This window comes from Orycteropus afer, unplaced genomic scaffold, assembly GCF_000298275.1.
Source record: "Orycteropus afer afer isolate SDZICR_OR568_19922 unplaced genomic scaffold, OryAfe1.0 scaffold00122, whole genome shotgun sequence".
Taxonomy (NCBI): domain Eukaryota; kingdom Metazoa; phylum Chordata; class Mammalia; order Tubulidentata; family Orycteropodidae; genus Orycteropus; species Orycteropus afer.
The window spans coordinates 3,635,428-3,647,346 of record NW_006921709.1 but is presented as its reverse complement, the minus strand read 5'-3'; positions in this window follow the sequence as shown (position 1 = coordinate 3,647,346).

Genomic DNA, 11,919 nt, shown 5'->3' with positions numbered 1-11,919 from the left:
AAGCTGGACAATGAATAAAGAAGACTGAAGAAGAGTTGATGTTCTTCCCTGACAAAGGATGTCATGCTTGGTAAGGTGGAGGGTTGATGAAAGAGGGGAAGGCCTTCAACTAGATGGATTGACACAGTGACTACAGCAATGAGCTCAAGAATAGCAAGGATCATGGAGCTGGGGTGGGATCGGGCACTGTTTTGTTCTGCTGTGCATAGGGTCGCTATGAGTCAGAGATGACATGATGGCACCTAACAACAATATAACAGTTGGTTCTCCCTCATATCTTTTTTCTTTCTCTAACCCCAAAACCCTTTTGTTGTTGTTGTTAGGTGCCATCAAGTCATCTCTGACTCATAGTGACCCTATGCACAGGAGAACAAAACACTGCCCAGTTCCGTCCCAGCTCTGTGATCTTTGCTATTCTTGAGCCCATTGCCATAGCCACTGTGTCAATCCATCTCGTCAAGGGCCTTCTGCTTTTTTGCTGATCCTCCACTTTACCAAGTATGATATCCTTCTCCAGGGAATGGTCTCTTCTTACAACATGACCAAAGTAGGCCATTCTCACTTCCAATGAACATTCTGTCTGCACCTTTCCCAGAATAGTTTGTTCTTTTAGCAGTCCATGGTAAGGTGATTGAAAATACCATGGCTTGTGCCAGGTGCACCTCAGTTCTCAAGGAGACATCTTTGCTCTTCAGCACTAGAAAGAGACCTTTTGCAGCCAATTTGCCCAGTGCTATGCATCATCTGAAATCTTGACTGCTGCTTCCATTGGTGTTGATTGTAGAATGAAGTAATATGAAGTCTTTGACAACTTCAATCTTTTTTCCATTTATCATGATGATGCTTATTTGTCCAGTTCTGAGGATTTTTGTTTACTTTATAATGAGGTTTAATCCATACTGCAGACTGTATTCTTTAATCATCCTTCTGGTTCTTTGCTTTCAGCCAAGATCCTTCTCACTTCAGCAATGATATCCTTCATTCCACATCCTCTTCTGAATCCAGCTTGCATTCTGAAAGTTTTCTGTTAATATACTACTGCAACCATTTTTGAATTATCTTCAGTAAGATTTTATATGTGTGTGATATTATTGATATTGTTCAATAATTTCCACACTCTATGGGATCACCTTTATTTGAAAGGGGTACAAATATGGATCTCTTCCAGTCAATTGGCCAGGTAGCGAGCGGTCTTCCAAATCTCTTGGCATAACCGAGTGAGTGACTCTAGCACAGCATCTGTTTGTTGAAACATGTCAATGGGTATTCCGTCAGTTCCTGGAGCCTTGTTTTTTTACCACTTCCTTCAGTGCAGCTTCAACTTCTCCCTTCAATACCATTGCTTCTTGATCATATGCTACATCCTGAAATGGATGAACATTGACCAATTCTTTTGTGCAGTGACTATGTATTCCTCCCATTTTCTTCTGATGTTTCCTGAATCATTCAATATTTTGCCCATAGAATCTTTCAATAATGCAACTCGAGGTTTAAATTTTTTCTCCAGTTTTTTCAGCTTGAGAAATGCTGAGTGTGTTCTTCCCTTTCAGTTTTCTAACTCCAGGTCTTTCCACATTTCATTATACTAGTTGGCTGTGTTTGTTCGAGCTGCTGTTTGAAATCTTCTGTTTAGCTCTTTTATCTTATCATTTCTTCCATTTGCTTTATTTAGCTACTCTCCATTCTAGGACAAGTTTCAGAGTCTCTTCAGACATCCATTTTGATCTTTTCTTCCTTTCCCGTCTTTTTAACAATGTTTTGTTTTCTTCATGGGTGACATTTTTTATGTTACCCCACAATTCCTCTGGTTTTTGGTCATTGTTGTTAATGCATGAAATCTATTCTTTACATTGTCTCTAAATTCAGGAGGGATATATTCAAGTTCATATTTTGGCTCTCATGGACATGTTTTAATTGTATCCAGCTTCAATTTGATCTTGTATATATGAGCAGTTCCACAATCAGCTCCTGGCCTTGTTTTGGCTAAAGATATTAAGCTTTTCCTTGACCTCTTGCCACAAATGTAGTCAATCTGATTCCTATGTACTCCATCTGGTGAAGTCCACATCTATAGCCACCGTTTATGTTGTTAAGGAAAAATATTTGCAATAAATAAGTCATTGGTGTTGCAAAATTCTATCATGTGATATCTAGCATTGTTTCCATTACAAAGGCCAAATTTTCCAACTACTGGTGATTCTTCTTTGTTAACATCCTTTGCATTCCAGTCACCAGTGATAATCAGTACATCTTGATTGCATGTTTGGTCAATTTCAGCCTGCAGAAGTTGGTAAAAATCTTCAATTTCCAGATCTTTGGCTTTGGTGGTTGGTATGTAAATTTGAATAATAGTAGTATTAACTGGTCTTCCTTGTGGGCATATGGATATTATCATATTGCTGACAGCATTGTACTTCAGGATAGATCTTGAAACATCTTTTGTGATGATGAATGCCACTCCATTCCTCTTCAATTTGTCATTCCGAGCATGTTGTTTTTGTTATGTGCCGTTGAGTCGGATCTGACTCATAGTGACCCCTCCTTGGGTTTCCGTGGTGGTATCACTACGGAAGTAGATTGCCCAACCTTCCTTCCGAGGAGTGGCTGGTGGGTTTGAACCGCCAGACTTCTGGTTAGGAGTTCAAATGCCTTGGGCACTATGCTACCAGAGCTCATAGTAGGTCATATTTTTGTTTGATTCAAAATGGCCAAAATAAGTCCATCTCAGCTCACTAACATATAGGATATCAATCTTTATGCATTCCATTTCATATTGACAACTTCCAATTTTCCTAGATTCATACTTTGTACATTCCATGTTCTGATTGTTAATGGATGTTTGCAACTGTTTCTCTCCAGTTTGAGTCATGCCATGTCAGCAAATGGAGCTCCCAAGGCTTTTCTTTATCCATATCATTAAGGTCGGCTCTACTCTGATGAGGCAGCTCTTTCCCAGTCATATTTTGAGTGCCTTCTGACCTGAGGGGCTCATCTTCTGGCATTGTATTGGACAATGTTTTAGGGCTGTTATTAAAGTTTTCCAGTAATATATCAGACAATATTTTTCTGCTATCCATAAGGTTTCCCCTTGCCAATTGCTTGAGAATTGGATGGCCTCTTTCTTCTTCCAAATCTGTCTCAGTCTGGAAGCTCTGCTGAAACCTGTCCACCATGGGAAACCCTGCTGGCATTTGAGGGTAAAGCTTCCAGCCACACAGCAACACACAAGCCACCACAGTACGACAAACTGACAGACAATTTCCTGTCCCTTGGCTATTCCAAATCTCTGCCCACTTCCTGGCCTTCTCCCTACCTGGATCTGGCCATTGGCCCTGGCTTCTTCCTGCTTCCTGCCTTGGGTGAGTGCTCTCTCTCCCCTTACCTGGATCCAGCTGTTGGATTTTCACTTAAAAATACAAATAAATAGACAATATTTGAAAGGAAAAGAGCATCTTTCTTTGGAAGTTCTTATCAAATGGTATTACCTGTTTGCACACTAAAGATTTTATCTTCTTAGAGGCTCTAATTCAAGAAAGTCTTATATTTTCTTCTACTTGTACATTTATTCACACACTCTTTCAATAAATACTTATTGAGCCAAGGCTTTGCAAGGGGTTGTGCCTGGGAATGCCCAGCTGAGAGCAATTCACACCACCCAGGCCTCACCCACTGACTGTGTAGATAGAAGTAATATTTTCAACAAATACAAATTGCAAATTTGTCTCTTTTTTTCCCCTATACTTTGACATAGCTTGGAAAAATTTTGCTGTAATAAATATATAGATAGATAGATAGATAGATATAGATATAGATATATCCTTACAGCTAATATACATTATTTATAAACAAATGGAAAATATAGGGTTAAAGTAACTTATTTTTGAAATACATAGAAATCTAATTAGTTAAACTATATCTCATTTGTAACAGTCCAAATGAAAAAGTGGACAAAGCAACGTGATTTATTTTAAAACATGTTGTTGTTAGGTACCATAAAGGAGGTTCCATCATAGCAACTCTATATACAACAAAATATTGCCTGATCCTTTTTCATCCTCACAATTGTTGCTATGCTTGAGCTCATATTTATTCAATCAATTATTTTGAGCATTTCCAGCATTGCATCTGTTTTTTAAAATATCTCAATTGATATTCCTTCAGCTCCTGTCAGTGAGTACAGCTTGGACTTCTTCCTTCAATATCATCAGTTCTTGATCATGTGCTACCTCTTGAAATTTTTGAACTTTTAAAATATATTATTTAAAGACCCATGTAATAAAAGCAAATCCTAGCATTCTTAAGTGATGCCATTTGAAATAATCCCTGTCTTATCACTGGAATACTTGTAAGTGCATAAAATTATTGGACTAATTCCATTGGAGGGATAGATACTTATATAAGAAAATCCACTTAAAATTTACTTGAATGATTGAGCACAGGATTCCATGCTGTTGCACACAGAATGAATATAATAACTATCTGTTATACATTATTAGTACCTCTGTGGTGTAGTGCCTAAGACATTTGACTACTAAACAGAAAGCTGGCAGTTCAAACCCACCAGTCACTCTTCAGAAGGAGACTGGACAATCTACTTCCTTAGAGATAACCACCTTGGAAACCCAGGGAGGGGTTGCTATGAGTCAGAACTGACTTGATGGCAGTGAGTTTGGTTTTGGTTTTGTACATCATTGAAATCAGTAGCTCTTGGATATATTAAAAATTCAGGATCCTTTAGAAATATTGAAACTCTACTTACCTAAGTCCTTTTTGGGAAAATTTGATTTTATCTTTTGTTCACCTAAATGTTAGCATATTTTGCTTCTAACACTTTCTTATCCAAGCCATATAGATTCTAAAGAGACATTGTTGTTGTTGTTGTGATGTGCTGTCAAGTCGAACCTGACTCATAGCGACCCCTCCTTGGGCTTCCGAGGCAGTATCACTACAGAAGTATATTGCCCAACCTTCCTTCCAAGGAGTGGCTGGTGGGTTTGAACCGCCAGCCTTCTGGTTAGCAGTCAAGTGCCTTAGGCACTATGCTACCAGAGCTCCCAAAGAGATATTATTTTAGCTCAATTTGGTTCTATTCAACCTTTTTAAATACTCCAAAAGGAATTAAAAATTGGTTCCTAATGAGCACAGGGGTCTAAAGAAGCAAACCAAAATTCAAACTAGTGGAATCTCATTGCCATATGTGTTTTCAATAAGTCTTCCTCTATTTCCACATAGACTTTGGCAAAATCCCCTTGTTCACCATCATTAAAAAGATTTGGCTAAGAGATGCCCCTAACTCAGACATGGAGATGCATTATCTCTTCCAAGTTAGCAGCGGAGAATGGAAACAATAAATGAACTAAGTTTCTGACCCCTGGTCTCAAAAGCTACTTATTTCTTGGGCTAGTTTTCTTTTTAAGCATCTGTATAATCCTGAGAAAAGCTCAAAAATAGTCTTTTTGGTACTCTGACACTTTTTTCCACATCAAAGTCTTTAGAAAAATGATAAAATTTAGATATGTGGAGACATTTGTATACTTTGCTATTTCAAAGGTATACAAGTAGAATTTTACCTGCAAAATGGGAAAATGTCTAAAATGAACAGGAAACATCCTTTAGGTAAATTTTTGGCCAAAAGTTTTCCTCTATATGTTCAAAATTGATTCAACTTTTATTCTTACTATTCAAACACAGATTGAATATGGCATTTTGATGATAAGAGGTCTGAATGTGAACTCAGTTAATGGGAAGAAATTTATTTTTTTTTTAAAAGCACTTACTGAGCAAACATGCTTCTTTATCTTGGCTAGATCATTGTCTTTTTGGTGTTCTTTTCAAGATAAAAACAACCTAAAGAAAAGGTAGAGACAGAAATAACTATCTCTTACTGAACCCTTATTTTCTGTCATAACTGTACCAGGTTTTGAGAATGTAAAGATTATTTTCTGCCCTCAAGCCACTCATGCTATAACATAATTCATCCATCTATTCATTGATTGGGAGCTCTGGTAGCATAGTGGCTAAGACACTTGCCTGCTAACCAGACGGCTGGCGGTTCAAACCCACTAGCCACTCCTCGGAAGGAAGGTTGGGCAATCCCACTTCCGTAGTGATGCTGCCTTGGAAACCCAAGGAGGGGTCACTATGAGTCGGGTCCGACTCGATGGCACACAACAACAACAACAACATTCATTGATAAATAGGACAAATCTTCATTAAATCAGTTGTCTTTGGTCAGTTCCATGTGTGTCAGAGTAGAACTGTATTTCATGGAGTTTGCAATGGCTGATTTTCTAAAAGTAGATCACCAGGCCATTCTGTTGTGGCACCTGTGGATGGACTGAAACCTCTAACCATTCCATTAGCAGCCAGATGCATGACCATTTTCACCACCCAGGAACTCTGAGAATAAGGCAATCTACAAATGCAATGAAGAGCGATGTGAGGTTCTATAAAAGTACAAAATTGAGGAATTTTACTTGGGAAAGCATCAGAAAAGTGTTAGTTAAGTTGAAATATAAAGTGTGAGTGGAAGTAATTAGGAACGCCTACGAAAATAAGGAAGATAGTACATTCCTAGTAGAAGGACTAGCATTTACAAAAGTACTATTGTCGTTGTTATGTGCCATCGAGGTGGACCCGACTCATAGCGACCCCTCCTTGGGTTTCTGAGGCAGTATCACTACAGAAGTAGATTGCCCAACCTTCTTTCTGAGGAGTGGCTGGTGGGTTTAAACCACTAGCCTTTTGGTTAGCAGTCAAGTGCCTTAGGCACTACACTACAAGAGCTCCCACAAAAGTACTATAGCAATGGGAAATATTCTAAATTCAAGGAACCAGAAGAAATCCAAAGTGGGTGGATTGCACTATATGGAACAGGAAAAGTTTTCTAAGTAACTAGGTACACTGTTTAATTCAGTTTCTTATGAACAAAAAACATTTACTTTGTATATCTCATATTACATCTAAAATTTTGCTAATAATCATTTGTTGTTTATGTGAGATTCAAATTTAACTGAGAGTCTTGCATTTTTATTTGTTAGATCTGGAAGTCTTAGGGGAAGGACATTGGCAGAGGTGATGGAAAGAAGTGTACAGAAGCTGCTCTATGCCAGAGTGGGTTGAGAGGAAAGGGTGACAGCAGGTATAGTCAACACTGCAGAAGTTTAGCTATCAAAGGTGTTAGATACTATGAGAACTGGAATGGGCAGGGAAAAATGAAGGAGTTGAATGGATTTACATTTTTGTTTTCAAAATCTTAGTGGTTTATGCATGTTTAAGAACCTAATAGTAGAATCCACTTGAGAGAGTTTGATAGCACAAGAGGGAAAGAAAAAAGGAATATTGAATATATTACAGGTCCCAAGAAGGTGTAGAGTGATGGGTCCCAAAGACATTCATCTCAGATAGAAGAAGGGACACATCCTCTACTTTAACAAGAAGGCAGGAGGGTAACAAGGGTTGTTTGTATATTTGAAAAGCAGCTCTGGTGGTGCACTGATTTAAAAAAAAAATGACTGATAACCAAAAGACTGCTAGTTCAAACCCATCAGTCACTCCACAGGAGACAGATGAAACAATCTGCATCCATGAAGATTTACAGCTTTGCAAACCCTATTGGGCAGTTCTGCTCTGTCTTATAGGGTCACTATATGTTGGAATTGACTCAGTGGCAGTGGGTAAATGGGTTCGTATATTTGATATTTGAGTAATATTTAATATTTGGAAATTCTCTATCTAACATTTGAATAGTCAGACTAAGGCTTGGTGGTCTCCATCTTCTATTTAAAGTAGAAGGCAATCTAATATGAGGAAGAGTAAAGATGTTTTAGAGGTTTGAAGAGAGAGGAGATGGTTTAATTAGTTGTGGATTGGGTTAGGCAACCCAAGAGACTACCAGCCAATTTAGTAACCCATTTATGTTTTAATCTCAACAGTTTCACAATAATGTAAGCATTATTTTTGCTCAGTGTAAACATTTATATGAGGGCATGGAGGAGGAAGTAAGTAAGTAGAGTAGGAAAGAAGAGAATTGTGACAGGTGGCAAGAAGAGGAAGCCCCTGTCTGATCTGCCTTTCAGGAATGAGTAAGATTTTATTGGCTGTACAAGTTGAGGTTGGAATATATTGTTTAAACAACACAAATAAATCATCAAGTAGATTCATGGAGACTCATACATAGCAACCCCGATTAGGTTTCCGAGGTGGTAAATCTTTATGGAAGTAGATTGCCCCATCTTCCCCATATTCCTTCCATGGAGTGGCTGGTGTGTTTGAATCACCAACCTTCTGGTTAGCAGTCAAATGCCTTAGGCACTATGCCACCAGAGCTCCTTAATGTCTTGATTATGATACAGGTCAATAGAAGCAGAAAGGAAAGAAGTCTATTATTTAGCCCTATTTTGGGTACAACAAGCTTATATTCTTACTTTGGGGGAGCTAAGAAGAGATAATATATGTTTAAGGAATAACAGGAGGGAAAAATCACTGCAAATTTGGATGGTTGGAAAGGCTTTCAAAAGAGGAGCTGGATTTGAAAGAAAGAAAGGACTAAACCTTGCTAAGTGGAAGCCTGGTCAAAATATTTTAAGAAAAGGCACAGTGATTAGAAAGTCTAAATTTTGGTCTCAGACTTTTTTGTTTGTTTGTTTGATAGATGTCTCAATCATTTAATAAAATGAATTTATATATCTATAAAATTTCTGTACACAGGTTAACTTCCTGCCTGCATAGATATTTGTGATTACTAATCATATTATGGGGGATACTGTATTTCTTTTTCAGCCTTAAGTTTTCCCAGGGCCTTTCTTATCTTTGGACATGAAAGAAACTCTGAAATTCTACTCATTCAGAAAAAATGCATGGAATGCCTACTGCATACTTACAACCCTCAGTAAGTGCTGCCAGCACAATAAATTGGATGTTAAACTGTGCTGTAAGATTAAATGCCATGTGGTATGGCCAATCATTATTACCCTTGATCCTCTTCGACAGGAGAAGATTAAGAGGAGGAAGTGAGCACTGCAGCTGGAGACTTCAAGGATAACGTCATGAGGGGCCTGGGGCTCAACTAGGTCTCATCCTTAAGGGGATAAACCCATCTTCTGAGTTCCATTGAGTTTATCTTCTTAAGGATGAGACCCAACTGAGCCCCAGGCCTCTCATGGTGTTATCCTTGAAGTCTCTAGCCACAGTGCTCACTTCCTCCTCTTAATCTTCTCCTATGTTCCATTAGTAGCTCTGGGAGCGTAGTGCCTAAGGCATTTGACTGCTAACCAGAATAATGATGGTTCAAACCTGTCAGGCACTCCTCAGAAGGAAGACTGAGCAATCTACTTCAGTAGAGATACTGCCTTGGAAACTCAAGGAGCGATCACTATGAGTTGGAATTGATTCAAGGGCAGTGAGTTTGGTTTTTTGAATTCTATTATTGTTATTTTTTTTAACTCCAGCCTATATCTTTATAGATTTCACAACAAAATCTCATTGAGTACATGCTAAATACACTTTAAATGTATTTTATGGATGAGATAGCTTCATCCAGAATGTTCATTGGTCACATTTAATTGTTGTCCAGATGACAGAAAGAAACACTCCAGGTTTTTGATGTATTTCACTGGTTCGCAGTTTCACAAGGTGTTTTGGTTATCAAGTGCCACTCTGACAAGAATATACACCACAAATGGGATGGCTAGAACAAACAGGACTTTATTCTCTTACAGTTCGGGAGGCTAGAAATCTGAGTTCCAAGTGCCAGGCTCTAGGGGCTGTGTGAAAGTCTCTCGACCTTGGGCTTCAACTCTGCCTCCTGCTCCTGGCCCACTGAAGCTAGGGGCATCTCTTCACTCAGATAACTACTGGCTGCTGAGGCTAACAAGCCCAAGGTCAACAAATAAAATGGCACAATCCCAATGTTACTAAGCCACATGGCAGGCCATTAATTCAAGTCCATTGAAAGTCCCAAGGTTGGCAGAGCATGGCAGACTACTGAATGATGATACAGCTACATGCAGGGTTCAAGTGTACCATAAGCTAGAGACTGCTTCCAAAGCTGCTCCTTATACATGGGAAGCAGACCTCATCCCTAAAGCAGCTACTCAGCTACTTGTAGTAGATCCCACCATGGAGTTGATTACCAGTGTCATCATGGGTAATACTACATCCAGCTGCCCAGCCACTCAACCAGGCCCAGCCAAGCTGACACACAAACTTAAACTACCACAATTCCACCTCTTGTCAATTTGGCATCTGTACAGATCTTCAATGGGTGGCATCTGTATAGATCTCCTTCACTGGGTGGCTCTAATCCCCTAGTTCCTGAGTGGCGACCTCACCTCCTTGGCTTGGCGGTGGGGGGGGGGGGGGTTTTCCTCTTTTTTGGGCACGGCAGCCCTGCCCCCTCTCTCTTGGGCAGCAGCTATGGCTCCATCCCACTGGCTCACATGAACAAGCAGCCTCACATTCTAGAACCAAGTTAGTGAAGATCTAACTCTTTGAAACCTAGGGGGCTATGGTGGTTCCAATCCCAGAGGACATGGTCCTACCCTTTGAGGCTGAGGCAGCTTTGCTTCCTGTTTCCTTGGTCTTCCTGCTTCTACTGATTAATGCTAAAGGCAACCCACTCCGCTGGAAATCTTTCTGCCCAAAAGGCACTCAACTTTCTTGCTCTATGGGCCTGCCAACCTGTTACTCCATTCCATTCTGGTCTTTCTACCAACTAAAACCCAAAGGCAAACCATTCCTCCAGGAAGCCACCTGCACAATGGCATCCAACTTTCTCCTCCATGGTCTGGTAAGCCTGTTGCTGTCTCCTGCTGTCTCTCATGCCAGTCTCTACTCTGCTCCTGCTGTTTCTCATGCCAGTCTCTTGGCTCTACTCCTGCCGTCTTTCGTGCATCTCTGGGATCTCTCTGCCAGGGTCTCGGGTCTAGGATGCACTCCGCTCCTGTTTCCACATTTTTGGTATCTGTCAGAGAAGCAACCCACTGTCTCTGTACCATGTTCTGTTCTGGTTACCTATTGCTGCTCTGACAAGAATGTTGTTGTTGTTGTTGTGTGCTGTCAAGTCAGACCCGACTCATAGCGACCCCTCCTTGGGTTTCCGAGGCAGTATCACTACGGAAGTAGATTGCCCCATCTTCCTTCCGAGGATATATACCACAAGTGGGATGGCTTGAACAAACAGGAGTTTATTCTCTTACAGTTCGGGAGGCTAGAATTGCCTTGGAACTCAGACTTCTAGCCTCCTGAACTGTAAGAGAACGAAGTCCTATTTGTTCAAGCCATCCTGGTTAGCATGGTACCTAAGACATTTGACTGCTAACCAGAAGGCTGGCAGTTCAAACCCACCAGCCACTCCTCCGAAGGAAATGGGCAGTCTACTTCCATAGTGATACTGCCTGGGAAGCCCAAGGAGGGGTCACTATGAGTTGAATCTGACTCCACAGCAGTGAGTTTGGTGTGGTTTATTCTTTTCAGACCAGCACTAGGTAACCAGAAAGTAAGGGTAATAAGAAGTCATCTTCTTCTTTTCCTTCTTTTTTGCTATAGTGCTAAGTTAGTAGTTTAAAAAATTATCCTTTACTCTGCGATGATCTTATTTTTGTTGTTAAAATGCCCTTATTTTATGAGATAATGGTGGTACTCCATCATAGGTTTTTAAAATTTTATGCCTTTGAGGAGTTCTGGCAAGATGGAAGACTAGGCAGAAGGATTGCACAGACCCTCTTCAACAAAGAAAAGGGAAACCAATTAACACAGACACAGAAGATAATCATGGACCCCTGAGCCTTGAAGGGAAGGATAAGAATTGGACTAAACCCCAATTAGCAGAAGAATTTGCATGAAAATACCAAAAAAAGGAGACATACAGAGCTGCGGTCTGACAGCGAACGGAGTGACCCTGACAGTACAGGCAGCTCG